The sequence below is a fragment of the Pseudophryne corroboree genome, chromosome 8 (assembly GCF_028390025.1).
Source record: "Pseudophryne corroboree isolate aPseCor3 chromosome 8, aPseCor3.hap2, whole genome shotgun sequence".
Lineage (NCBI taxonomy): Eukaryota > Metazoa > Chordata > Amphibia > Anura > Myobatrachidae > Pseudophryne > Pseudophryne corroboree.
The window spans coordinates 400,983,372-400,997,534 of record NC_086451.1 but is presented as its reverse complement, the minus strand read 5'-3'; the positions used below and the strand labels follow the sequence as shown (position 1 = coordinate 400,997,534).

At 42.5% G+C, this 14,163-nt stretch overlaps 1 pseudogene; it reads right to left on the bottom strand.

The window, feature by feature from the left end:
* Positions 1–14,163, bottom strand: part of LOC134949885 (cytochrome P450 2G1-like) — a 138,736-nt pseudogene that overhangs the window by 59,790 nt on the left and 64,783 nt on the right.

Here is a 14,163-nt window from a genome sequence, read left to right as displayed (position 1 = left end):
TACTATATACAATACTGCATTTCAGTATTGTATTTTTTGGGAGACCACCACCAAAAAGCGACATCTGGTGCATGATCGCAGGTATTACACGTAAATGTAACGCCAAATGCTCTGTCTGCCTCCGTGCGATTGGGCACGCCTCTCTGTGACTAGGCGCGCCTACCTGCGCCCCGCTATGCTGCATATGCCTGATCGGGACTAATGCCTCAGCCAGTCAAGATAACGGAGGCTCCATCTGTACATTCACCATCCTGCTATCAACACCAAGTCCCTGGTGATCCAGTGGTCAGGATACATCTCCCTCTGCCGAGTCCCAGGTTTTAAGAGGGCCAGGATCAGCAGGGACATCACCATTGCGTCTAAGTATGACCCCCACATTCTCCTTCCCAGCCGTACTAAGATCTGATCAAAATGTTATCCCAATCCTACTTCTGCCACTAGTTACCTGCTATTGTGTTTTTTTTTTCCTCTTCATTGCTCGCTTCCACCCCACCATGTGTTTTCCTGTAATGTTTACCTCCACTGATTGCACACCTTTCCATTGTGCCCTACATGCAGGGTACATCATACTGCTACATAAGCATCAGTTTTCCCATATATGAACTTGGCCTTGTATGGCTCACCTCCCACAGTGTAACCTTCAAAGTGCGCCCAACATGGCTGCCCCATATGGTACACTTGTGGATGGGATGAAAAATACATGGACCTTGTGGTTTTGTTGGAACCCTACACTAAACTGTAGGACTCTGAAATCACCCCCATTTTGTGTCATCTCTTCTAGGGGTAGACTATTCCACCCAGGGTAATCCTACGCGGAGCGCCCAAGATGGCTGCTGCACTTGGTACCTATGAGGATGGAATACACAACCCTTGGAAGTTATTACCCAAAATACCTGCACCAATCCTGCGTTATGCTTTCTGTGGGCTTAAGGTTTTTCTTTTATGTCTGTGTTGCTTGTCTATTGTTGTATTACTCAAATCCTCTCTACAGTGGCGGATCTTGCCACGGGCAAGCAGGACTTTTGCCCGGGGCGCCGCCTTCCGGAGGGCGCCGGCGCCATCCGGAGGGCGCCGCATCATGGCAAGACCCTCCACTGTCAGTGTGCGCCCCAGCAGTGTCCCCCCGTTGTGCCCCCCCTCCCGCTGTGAGAAGGGAACCAGACGCTATGCGTCTGGTTTCCCTTCGTGGCGCTGGTCCTTCCCCGCTCTGAAGGGAATCAGACGCTAAGCGTCTAGTTTCCCTTCATGGAGAGGACCTTTGGTGTGCGGTGCGCGATGACGTCATCGCGCACCGCACAGCATTGTGGCACAGACGCTAGGGGTCATAATTGACCTCTAGCGCTTATGCTGTGCTATGGGAGAGACGTCATGACTGACGTCTCTCCCATAGATCTGAGGAGAAGAGCGGCGCCGGTCTGCAGGGTCTGGAAACAGGAGCGGGGTACAGTAAGTATACTTTTTTTTTTTTACCTTTCAGCGGTGCTACAAATGGGGGGCGTGACTGACCACGCCCCCATATTAAGCCACGCCCCTAACTTTTGCCCGGGGCGCCGCAAGGGCAAGAACCGGCCCTGCCTCTCTATCATGTGTATTGTTTTTGATGTCTGTAAAGCGCCTTGAGTCCTGTTGGAGAAAGAGCGCTATATAAATAAAATTATTATTATTATTATCCCCAGTTAGGTTTTGTTGCTTCTTCTCACTGATTCCTACAGACCAGACTAATATACACGTATTTCTCCAGTCGCCCACACAGACTTCACTAACACCGGGTTCACAAAAACCACGGCCATGACAGCATGAGTTTGCAGGCCGTGCGGGATGCCGGCCAAACTCAGATGTTTTAGTAAAGGGGTAATCACTTACAAGGCAAAATCATGCCTTGTAAGTGATTGCCCCTTTGAAAATACGTCCATGTCATTACATCCGGCCCCCGATCTGAGAATTCTGGGTAAATGGCATTTTGCTTCATTTCAGGGTCTGACTTTGGCACTTAGATTCAAGTCATGACTTAGTACTATTTGTAACCCCTAATTATGATTCTGTTACATTTCTTATCACATTGAAAATAATATACATCTTTTTATGGGATGAAGTTACAATGCCACCGGACGGGATTCCGGCGGCTGAAATACCGATGCTGGAATCCCGACCAGTGCCATAATGCCAGCATCAAAATCCCAGTGGAACTCAGGATCCTGATGTCAAAATACCAACACCTGGAATCCCGAACAATCTTTTCACAGGACACGCTTGCGTCCTGCCACGGGCAGTGTGAAGTTAGGTTTAGGCATTGGAAGGGGGGTTAGGGTGCAGGGATGAGAAGGGGATGGTAAGATAACGGGGAAGGGGGGGTTATGGTTAGGCACCAAGCGGGGAGGGTTAGCTTTAGGCATCGGGGAAGGGAATGTTAGGGTTAGGCACCACAGGGGAGGGTTAGGGTTAGGCACCCACAAGGTAGGGTCAGGGTTAGGGTAGGGGCCAGGGGAAGGTTAGGGTACTTTCTGGGGGGCTGTCAGGCTTCTGATATTTGGGGTGCCATGGTTGGTATTATAACCACCGACATCCCGTCCATCAATATATCATACAAAATCCCTTTTTATTTCAGTTATGTACTCATTACATGTACTCATGGATGTTGCCATTTTTATAAACACTTAACTGTAGTGAAAAATACCTTTGGTAGTGTGTATCCTTTTAGCTTCACCTCTTTTATTGTTTTCCGTGGAAAACCCAGTGGAGCCAGGTCAGTGAATCTTTGCATTTCATGGATCACTGCCTCTGTATAAGGCATGTTGTTTCGGTCTTGAATAGTTGGGCTGCGATGTCGACCAATGATGTGGTCAATTTCATCATGCACTTTTGCTTAAAATCCGGAAAAAAATATAAAACAAAATTCAAGATAATATAAATAATTGTAGCAAAGAAGTTGATGTACTGCTACAGTATGTCACTGGGTTAGAACGTTGCTATAAAACTAAGTTACAAACATACAGTATGGGGTTCCTTAAAGATCTATTAAACCTTGCAAAAAGAAAATAGCAAATTACGCTGTTCAGTGTTCAGTTGATTTTGAAGAATTTTGTTGTTAAAAAAAATCCTTAATTCACTCTACTCAACACTACATTGTTTTTTTTTTACAGAATCTTATAGATGACCGCAGTAGGGTACACAATACTGTTTAGTACCGTCAGTACTTGGATGGTATCAATATGAGCAACCTATTTTCCTGCAGATCAAGAATATTGGTGAAGGACGGCAGACTGACAGTAAGTGATCTAGGTCAGTCGTTTATCTATAACGGGTGCAGCCAGATCTGATGCTGCAGTATACGTGCAGCAGATCCCCTCTATTCAATCTGCCAGCAGGACCATATTTCATGTAAATATTTGGAGAGATGGCACAGATGTAGATGATAGTAAATGTTGTGTCACTGTGCCAGCTCTTTTGCAATTTTCATGATACTGTATGTGCCACATAATGAAGTTATTATACTGAAGATGGCGCCAATAGCAGAAAGTGCTGTGGTGCAGCATGGAGCAAGGGAAGAGGACTGTGCACAGGTCCCTCAGCCATTAAAAGACCTCTGGTTTAGGTGTATGGAAATTGTGTGGCATAGTACAACTCACAGTAGCAGGTGAAACTCCAATACACATATGCAAGCAAATAGCAAACAGAAAGAGCAGTCAGAATATAGGTCATGGCAGCCGTCAGATAGTAAGAGGGGTAAGAATCCAGATACAAGGTTATGGTAAGTAGCAGACAGTGAGCATGTTTCCCAACATTTGGAAGGAATAAATTGAGACACCATAGATGCTCCTTTGTACCACACTCCCATTGTGCCAAGTTGGGAGCATGTCAGCATATCACTTCCTTGTTCCTCCTCATTTTGTGGGACCTGCCCAGTATTCTCCAAGCACTTGCTATTTTACTCATGTTAAATGGAAGCACCCTCCTTTAGATTGGTGGTTGCTGACCACCTCTTACAGGTTTGGCTGTACCTGTCATCTGTGTGGGTCCACCATAAGTTGTGTCTAAGGGAGAGTGGTACATCAATGAATGCTTTGGTGTTTCTTACAGCCATATAGTCTGTTAGCCATTCTTTACTTGCCTCCATACTCCCTTCCCTTCTCCCTTCCCTAAATGTTTTTATCAATAAATTTGATGTAATTTTTTTTACAACAATGACTGTCTATGTCTCTTTATTTATAATTAGTTGGTTATTTATAAGTTATTGTTAGAAATTAATATTGCATCATGGCCATGTCTTGTGGTGGGGCATAGGCCATCAGTGAGTTTAATAAATCTATGAATCAAAAGCAAGCTAATTAGTCGGTCAATTTACAGTAGGAGTCAAAAGAAAGAATCAAATGCAAACAAACAGAACAGATACATAACAATCTAGCAGACAACACTGAGCCAGAAATCAATTTATATCCTATGAATCATTTGAGGCAAGTTTAGGAGCTCATACTCCTTCCTGGCTGCACTAATATCACTTTGGATGTATTGAAAATGTCACTTTGAGTTTGTCAAATATTGGTGCTGGTTTATAAAATGTATAATTACAGTAGGCCACACTATGGGGGACAAGGCCAGGACTGGGATTCAAGAGATTTTTGTTACAATTTCAGAACATGGGTTAAACAAAGGGACTGGAAAAACAAAATGCAAGACAACCTTAAACAAATAGTAAAGGGAATGAGACTTGTGCAGATACACACTTGTACAATAGTACTTTAGATGCAATTTTATTTCTGATTACACTTATGATTGGAAGTCCTGATCAAAGTGCTGATTTGTGCGCACACACCTTTACAATCTAACTTGTGATCCACAAAAACCATCTGTATAAAAAACTGTTTATGCTGAAAAGATTGTTACTCTGTACATACTCTACAGATTACTCTGTACATACTCTACAGATTTTAGGCTATGCAGCTGGAGTAGCATTTGCAGAAGCAGCGGACAAAATGGTTGAAAGTGCATAGACACACCATATTTGTATGATATTGTACCATTGCATCTGATGAGAAAGTCCATAAAACCCGATCTTCAGATGTAACCAGTTTTCTTCCACTAAAACATAATTAATTGTGCGTACACAGTCTTAAGATATCTCATGAATAGGTCCGGAATCAAAAGAACTGTACCATAAGTGTATACTGTGGGCGTGTACCTAGATTTAGACAATGCAGTAAGTTAGGCTTCAAAGACACCAAGCAATGCTAGACAGGTTGAGATCACAATATATTTAAGCAACCTGAATTATTTTAGCATTATTTGCTACGGGATTACACTGAAGCTGGTTTTATAAAATCAGAAAAGACCATCACAGAATAAAGAGACAACATTCTCTGCAAAAGAACATAAAGCAAGAGCTACCACAGCAGAGACATCTCTGCAGAACCCCATGGTTGCATTGTCAAAAACTTCCCTGTTGCTACTTGTAGTTCTAATCAGAGATTTCTCCAGTGGTACTCTTGGTTTCTCTTAGTAATACCATCAACATAGGCAACTATAGTGATGCAGCATGATGAGCACTTACTAAGCAATGGAAAGCTGAGCTTTTTGGTCCTTTTATAAGTACACTTAGAAAAATCTGAAGATGGCGTAATGCTTACTTACAGGCCCAGCCGCTGCTGGTTGCCATGTTTATTTGCATAGAGATCTTACATTATTTTGTGGTATTGTGCACAACACGGTCATACAACATGGTCACATAAGAGCCATTATGTATTGCATCAACTCTGTGCTGACGCAGTGAGATCATCAGAGAGGTGAGTTACAGTAACATCTCTCTGCAGGGCCAGCTCTTCCATTAGTTAGCTTTAGGCTGGTCCCTTGTGGAACTGTCCACTGGAGGGCACCACTGAATTCATCTAGCAAAAAAACTGAAGGATGTATGGGTAGGCTGCAGTTTTGTAGTGCCAGGGACTGTGGATGTTGGCTATGCCAGGAGAGCATAGAGGGTGGTGGCTGAAGGTCATTGCAGCAAAATGACTGTTGAGCATGGGGATTGAGTAGACATTTACTTTTCATTTGTTCATTTTAAGTTATGTACCTGTGTGACCAGGCCCAAGCCTGTATATGCTATGTTTAGTGTCTGATGCCAGTAGAGACACTGTGTTTTACCAGAAAACCTGCCTAAGAGTCCTTATTTCCAGTAACCATTTTACATATGATGGCCCATATTCTGGGGAAAAAATTGCATTACTGAGTCACCATGCAAACACCAGATGCCTCCAGTGTGGCCAAGGATTTGAAGGCAAACATTCTAGTTTATGAAAATAATGGTTGGTGGACCTAAACATGAAGCTGCTCTCACCTAGTGCAGCTCAATCGCATACGAGCACTCCCAGCGTGACTAGGTGATCCATCCGCCAAGTCACGTCAGGAGCGCACAGAGACGCTTCCATTCAAGTGAATGGAGCACGTGTGCATCACAGACACGCGAGCACTCCAGACGCGGTGATAGGCGCTCTTGGGCGGGCGCGTCCAGACACAGACGGACCCACAATTAGCATGGCTCCATCTGTAAATAACCATAGTTATTTTAAATCACTGTGTAAACTGATGTGTATTGTGATATAAGTTGCCACTGTGAAAACATACAGTTGCTTATTTTATTTTTCCTCATTAGTTCAAATTATGTCTGTTATTCTTAAGCTAGATTTGGCTGCTGTGGCATCAAGTACACCTGGTGACTGAGGAAAAGGTGGGCTGAAATTGGCGCAACTAATCAGCAGCTGTTTGAGGAGTGTGTAAAGCTCCTATATGTATCACAAAACCTTGAAGAACAAATAAACAGTGCTTGTGGTTTCAAGTGATAAAACACGTGAATGATAAAACTCATTGCAGATGACAAATGCTGCTTCAGTCAATCAGCTCCTGTCATGTAATAAAAAAATGATAGTTGGGAGCTGATTGGCTGGAACACCATTTATTATACGCAATGAGTTTATCATTCACAACGCGTTTTAACACTTGCCTATAAATGGGCACCTTATTGCAACACTTACCAAGAACATCAGGATATTTCAGAAGAATTAAAAGCGAATAGTTTAGCGTTGTGTTGACAGTGTCCACCCCAGCAAAGAAGATCTGTAAGGTGCATGCCAGTAAATTCTTCATGTTAAATTCACCATCTAGGTTAACTTTCTCCTGATAATATAAAGATTATGCTTCAATAAATATCATTGATTCAATTAAAAGTTTCTATTAACATTACCAATTAAACTCTTCCTGTGTCCCTACACTCTGTAAATATTATGTAATGTATTTATGACCATGATGTATAATTAAACAAATATCCCCTCCAATTGCTACATAGCCTCCATTACATCAATTTAACGGCAGATTTGTTTTTACAACAAACATACCTATGTCTCTTTACTACTGTCTTTACATATTGCCCTGCCGAATGTACAGTATGTTCCCATCATCTACTGCAAGGGGCAAACTAAGCTAGGGGGCACAAGTTCCAAGTAACAAATGCTAATGATCCCCAGCAGGGAAACTGAGATGGGGCAAAGATGGTGGCAGCCTGACTGGCAATCCTGCTTTCATCACTGCACATCTCAGAACTGGATAGGAATGCTCAGCCGCTCCAGCAGACTATGTCCCTGACATCTTAAACTGTGTCGTTGGGAGAAGAGCCGCAGGAAATAAGTCCAGTTTGAAATATAATATTACATTTATGGATCTATTATTTGTATAATAATACAATTTTGTATACAGATGAAGCCACACTAATCGTGGCTCCGTCTGCGATTCGGCACGCCCAGCGAGGCGGTCTACCGGGAATGAATGGGACACGCGTGCATCGTAGACGTTCACACGCCCCATTCACTTTGAATGAAAGCGTCTCTGTGCGCTTGGTGGTGGGCCGAGGCGCAGGCGCCTCTAGGCACGCCACTCGCCCCTGCATCTCTATTTCTACATCTCAATTGAGCACTCCTGTCTACTGTACTTTATTCCTAAAGTGTGTGTTTTGAGTTTATTTTTTTTAATATAGGATCTTTTAAGAGGCTAACCCAATGTTTTCTTAAAAGTTTTCTTGTAAGTTGTTAGTTATAATGAGAACCATACAAGAAAGCCCATTCAAAAAAAAGTCATAATCTCTGCCAAAATTGAAGGTCTCAATGTAGTCTTGTCCGAACTGATGTATTATTCCCTAGCAGGCCTGCAACAATACTGTGTCTAATGTCAACCATATCAATATTAAATTATCAACTCCCATAAATCCCCATCATTAGTTGATGCATAGAAAGCATTTCACATGATCAGCTGTCCCTTTAGGCTTCAGAGTGGACATTCTACAGGACAAGTTCTTCAATCAGTTCCCTTAACTACAGTTTCAATGAATGCTGTCATTTCAGAATCCTCTTTTATCCCTGATATTTGTGCTAGTCATTGAGTCCTTGGCCATGGTTATTTGGACTACAATGGTATCTTTTTTGGCTCCAAAAGAAACAAAAACTCTTTGCCAAAGATGTCATGCACACCATGATAGCCCCTTGCACATGTTTTGTATCTTTGTAACATTTTATTTCTGTGTGGCCACATATTGAGGTGTAACATCAGTTATCCAAAAATGTAAATTTTCATTAACATTTCAATCCCTCTATACTCAAATGCCTTAAAAACTTCTTATCGAAGTGTAAAAAATGTGTTTATGTTACTTGCACTTATGATATTCTTTATAATGAAAATTGTTATTGTTTTTCATGTGTCATTGAAATGGACTCATATAGATAAATTGTTTATTTCCTGGCTGGCTCTTAAAATGAATACCCTTGTGAGGTCAATTTACATCTTCCAGACATTTCTCATTCAAGTGCTAGTTATATATCAACCAATGATGTACCTCCTTCAATGGAGCTAGAGATTTTCCAGATATTTAATTATATTACCTAGCATCCCATCTAAGCTAAACAGTAGCCAGGTTTGCTAACAAACTTGCTTCTAGAAGAAATGCCTTGGAACCTTTTTAGCTACAGTTGTTGCTTCTCAGCCAGATAAATGCCTATATTTTACAGTATCTATTTCATAATTTGAAAAGCCACAATTGTATTGTATATTTGTGTAAAAAGTAGCATTATATCCGTGTAAGAAATAGCATCCACAGTTTTTTTCTAATTTGTCCAAAATAAGTTCTGTCGTGCTTTGTATGCAGACTCAGACATGCACACAGATATATAGTCAAAATTAGAAATAAAGCTGTGAATGCTACTTTTTACACAGCTATACAATACATGTATGGCTTTTCAAATTATGACAGTGTTATCTTTATGAGACTGAGTTTACAGTACTTCTTCCCAGTCCTCCCCATTGCTTTAATAGGCAACCTCCCCCACTCCTAATGCCACCCACTGTGAGACTTGTGATTTTACAGACTGGGTGTACTGCTTAGTAAAACACGACACAGCCAGTACAATACTGTATGTAAATTAATTGCTTATGCTGTCATTTACTAAGCAGTAAACGCAGTCCATGAAATCTCAAGTCAGATAGGAGTGGGATTGGGGCTTGGGGAGGTTGCCTATTAAAGCAATGGAGAGGCCCGGGAAGAAGTACAGTAAACTCAGTCTCATAAAGATACGTCTTTCATAATTTGGAAAGCTTTTTTTAATTATGAATGTATATTTGTGTACATGTCAGAGTCTGTATATGAAGCACAACAGAGCTTGTTTTGAGAGCCTGTGTATGCTACTTTTTACACAGATAAACAATATCAGTGTGTCCTTTGTGGGAATCGAACCCTAGCTCATGGGCATGGTAACCATTGGCGATACCACTATGCCAAGAGAGCTATGGAGACAGGTGAATGACACCTGCAGTGACATAGTAATGTTGCTCATTGTAATTTTATTTTATAGTGCTGTGTGTCCCAACTCTATTACTGATTGTAATTAATTATTTTCTTTTAGAGAACTCTGAACTGTGCTTTTCTTTGTGTGCATCGGATACGATGAGCCAATCTGTTTCTGTATTCACATTTCTACTCAATGTAGAGATCATCTAAAAAGTAGTTCCTAAATTACAAGCATCATTTGACTTTACAATGGAGACTTCACATATGCACGACACCTGGTGGACGAACACCAGTATTTTACCGGGCAGAGACTTAGGGGGTCATTCCGAGTTGATTGCTCGCTAGCTAGTTTTAGCAGCCATGCAAATGCTATGCCGCCGCCCACTGGGGAGTATATTTTAGCTTAGCAAAAGTGCGAACGCATGTGCAGCTGAGCTCTACAAAAACAATTTGTGCAGTTTCAGAGTAGCTCTGAACCTACTCAGTGCTTGTGATGACTTCAGCCTATTCGTGTCCGGAATTGACGTCAAACACCCGCCCAGCAAACGCCCAGCCATGCCTGCTTTTTTTCAGACATGCCTGCGTTTTTGCAACACTCCCTGGAAACGGTCAGCTGACACCCGGTAACGCCCCCTTCCTGTCAATCTTCTTGCGGCCGCCAGTGCGAACGAAAACTTTGCTAGAACCTGAGCACAACCACAAAGAGGTTTGTACCCGTACGTCGTGCATGCGCATTGCGGGGCATACGCATGCGCAGAAATGCAATTTTTTCACCTGATCGCTGCGCTGCGAAAATCAGCAGCGAGCGATCAACTTGGAATGACCTCCTTAATTCATTACACTGTGACTGAATACACTACGCTGCGACAAGGCACAGGCAAACCTAACTTCGACTAGATTTTTGCACTACATGCCACATGGAGGATAGATTAGCATGGCTACATCTGTAAGACCTTTTAAATTACACTAGCACCAGGAACAATTTGTTATTTATGGATGCATATGCGTACACACACAGGGCTTGATACAGAGGTGCATACCGTTGCATGCACAGCTATAATTTCCTATGTAGTGAACTTGCTAAAATATGCTAATGACTCAGACACCATCTTGTGCTTGGAGACTCCCACTGCCGGCATCTAATATCTGCACCACCGAACCTCTGACCAACTCTATCTTGTCTTAGAATGAGTAAGATGCCTGGACCTCTCCAGCTGCATGAGAATTTGCACACCCGTTTTATGGGTGTATGACACACCCATAAAACGGTTCCAGCATGCCTGTGATTTTCTCGCAAACTCCTCTCTTTTTATGTTTATGTGACTCCCAATTTAGGGATATTGTATATTATACACCTCAGGAAAATACTTTTTTATTTACTTCCAACACTATAACTGTTCATATGACGCCATGCAATGCTTTCCAATATGTTCCTCTTATTACTCAATAAAGAACATCCTCATAACTCCTCAAGTACTCCATCTGAAACAAATCTGTTCTCTCTCTATGGGGAACATTTACTAAGCAGTGATAAGAGCGGAGAAGTGAGCCAGTGGAGAAATTTTCCCATCAACCAATCAGCAACTCTGTATCATTTTATAGTATGAAAATGATAGATGTTACTTCAGTGCTGATTGGTTGCCATAGGCAACTTCTCCACCTGCTCACTTCTCTGCTCTTATCACTGCTTAGTAAATGTACCCCTATATATATATACAGTTATCATATTAAAACTATATTAATCTATCCTAATAACTATATTTACATACCTTGTCCATTTTAATGAGGAAAGCATCAACATAATCTCTCGGGTTATCAGGATCCAAAGTTTTCAAGTTAATTTGGACTCTTGTTTCTACAAAGTGGCTGAGCTTCTTTAGCAGACGATTTATCTTGTGGTGACGGCCAGGAATATATCTCATCAGCCATGGTAACGTATCATACATCTGGGGATGGAACCAAATAATGTAACATACAAACTTATGTACTGTAAGACATTTATGATATAATTTTTTGTAATCAAAGATAAACTCTGTTCATAATACAGTACATTGTGGTCAGCACTTTATAAAAATTATATAACCTCCCTTTGTAATCATCCATGTTGTAGAGCACAGAAAAATATTTTAGGTTACTTGATTACAATGAGTGCTTTTGAAATATGAAACTTATTTTATGCCCCAATATTTCTAGATAAAGTGCTGAAGAGAGTTATGGATTTCTGTACAGTGCAGATTGCACTGCCCCATGGGCACTGCTAATATAATTATACATTTGAGGTTACAGAAATAAAATGCTTTTAGTACACCCACTTTAAACATGTGTTTATTTTTTTGTTAGTATTTTAACCTACTCCACTTTATAACATTCCTCAGATCACCACTAATGTACTGTACTGGAGCTATAGCTCCTAGACCCTGCCCCATACCAATCCACTACGCCGGTTCTAAACCCACCCCCAGTTCACTACCACTACCACCCTGCACCCACAACCCAGCCAACGTGATTCACATCTCTCCTATCCATTCCCTTCCTTTCTTATATGCACTCTCGAATGCAAAATCAATCTGCAACAAGCTGCCCACTATCCACAACCTCCTCATCTCCAGCTCTCTTAACCTTCTCACTATCACCGAAACATATGCCTCCTACTCTGACTCGATCTCCTCTTCTGCCCTCTCCTATGAGGGCTTCTCAATCACTAACTCTGTCAGACCTGACATCCTCCTCTTCCCAAACTGCACAATTTGTGTCATATCACCCGAACCCTCCCTCATTTTATCCACCTTAGAGGTCCACTCTATCCATCTCTTCTACCCCATTCACCTCCATGTGGTAGTTAACTAATGCCCACTCCTCAACCCCTTCCCCCCGGAACACTCTACCCCATTCCTTAACAACTTTGCTCCTCTGACCTTCCCTCTATCATCCTTGGTGACTCTTACATCCCTATTGACATCACTAAACCAGTATCCACTAATCTTGTCACCCCCTCTTCCTCCTTTGGTCTTTCTCAATGGACCCCTACCCTCACTCATTGTTTGGCCACTCCCTTGACCTTGTCTTCAACCAATGATGTGATTCATCTGACTTCTGAAAGTCTCCCTTCCCCTTCTCTGACCACCATATACTCTCTTTTACCCTCACTTATCCTCCTTGCACCCAAACCCACCATCACCAGGTGCAATCTCAGATCTCTTGACTCCGCTATCCTATCCTCCCTTGATACTCTCCTTTTTCCTCAATCCACCATGGCCTGTTCAAAACAGGCGACCTATTTTATAGCTTCATTGTCACCTCCACACTTGATTCTGTTGCACTCATCTCCTCTGTCCCCCTCTGCTATTTTAAACCCCAACCTTGGCACTCCAAACTGACCAGGTTCCTGGAAAAACCTCTGGATGAAATCTCGCTCTCTGGCGGGCTTCCTCCATTACAAGTGTATTTTCTCATTCTTCTGCTCTGCCCTCTCCATTGCCAAGCAATTCTTCTAAGTCCATCAGTCCCTACCACCTATTTGATACTTTCAACACTCTCCTTCATCTCCCCATTCTCCCCTCACATCCACCCTCCCTACCACTGACTTTGCCTCCTTCTCCAAAAATGAAGCAATACAACATGAAAACTCCCCCCTTATCACCTCACCACCCCCACCATCCTCTTTCCAGCCATTCCACCTTGAGCTTCTTCTACCCCACACATCACACAAGGAAGTCCAATCCCTCTTCTTATCCTGTCTCCCTTTCACCTGTCCCCTGGACTCCCACCCCTCCCACTTCTTCCTCTCCCTCCACCCCACTGCCTGCTCCCACCTTGCACACCTCTTCAACCTATCATTATCTACCGGCATCTTTCCCTTGCCATTCAAACATGCTCATCTCATCTATGCTTAATAAATCCAACCTTTACACTTCTTCACCCACTAGCTATTGCCCCATCTCTTTTCTCCTGTTCACCTCCAAACTATTTGAGTGGTTGGTATGCAGCCAATTCACCAGCTACCTCTCTGACAACTCCATCCTCGATCCTCTTCTATCTAGCTTTCACCTACTCCACTCCACTCCACTCCACTGAAACTGTCCTTGTGAAAGTAACCAATGACCTGCTTTCAGCCAAATCCGTGGGTCACTTCTCTCTGCTCACCCTCCAACACTGTGGATCATCCTCTACTCCTTCACACCCTTTAGACCTTTGTCCTCTCTAGAACTGTACTTGCCTGGTTCACGTTTTACCTTGCTAACCACTCCTTCTTGGTCTCTGCCTCTGGCTCCACCTCACCCTCTTCCATACTCCATGTCAGTGTCCCCCAGAGTTCTATCCTTGGTCCTCTTCTCCCTGTACAGCTCTTA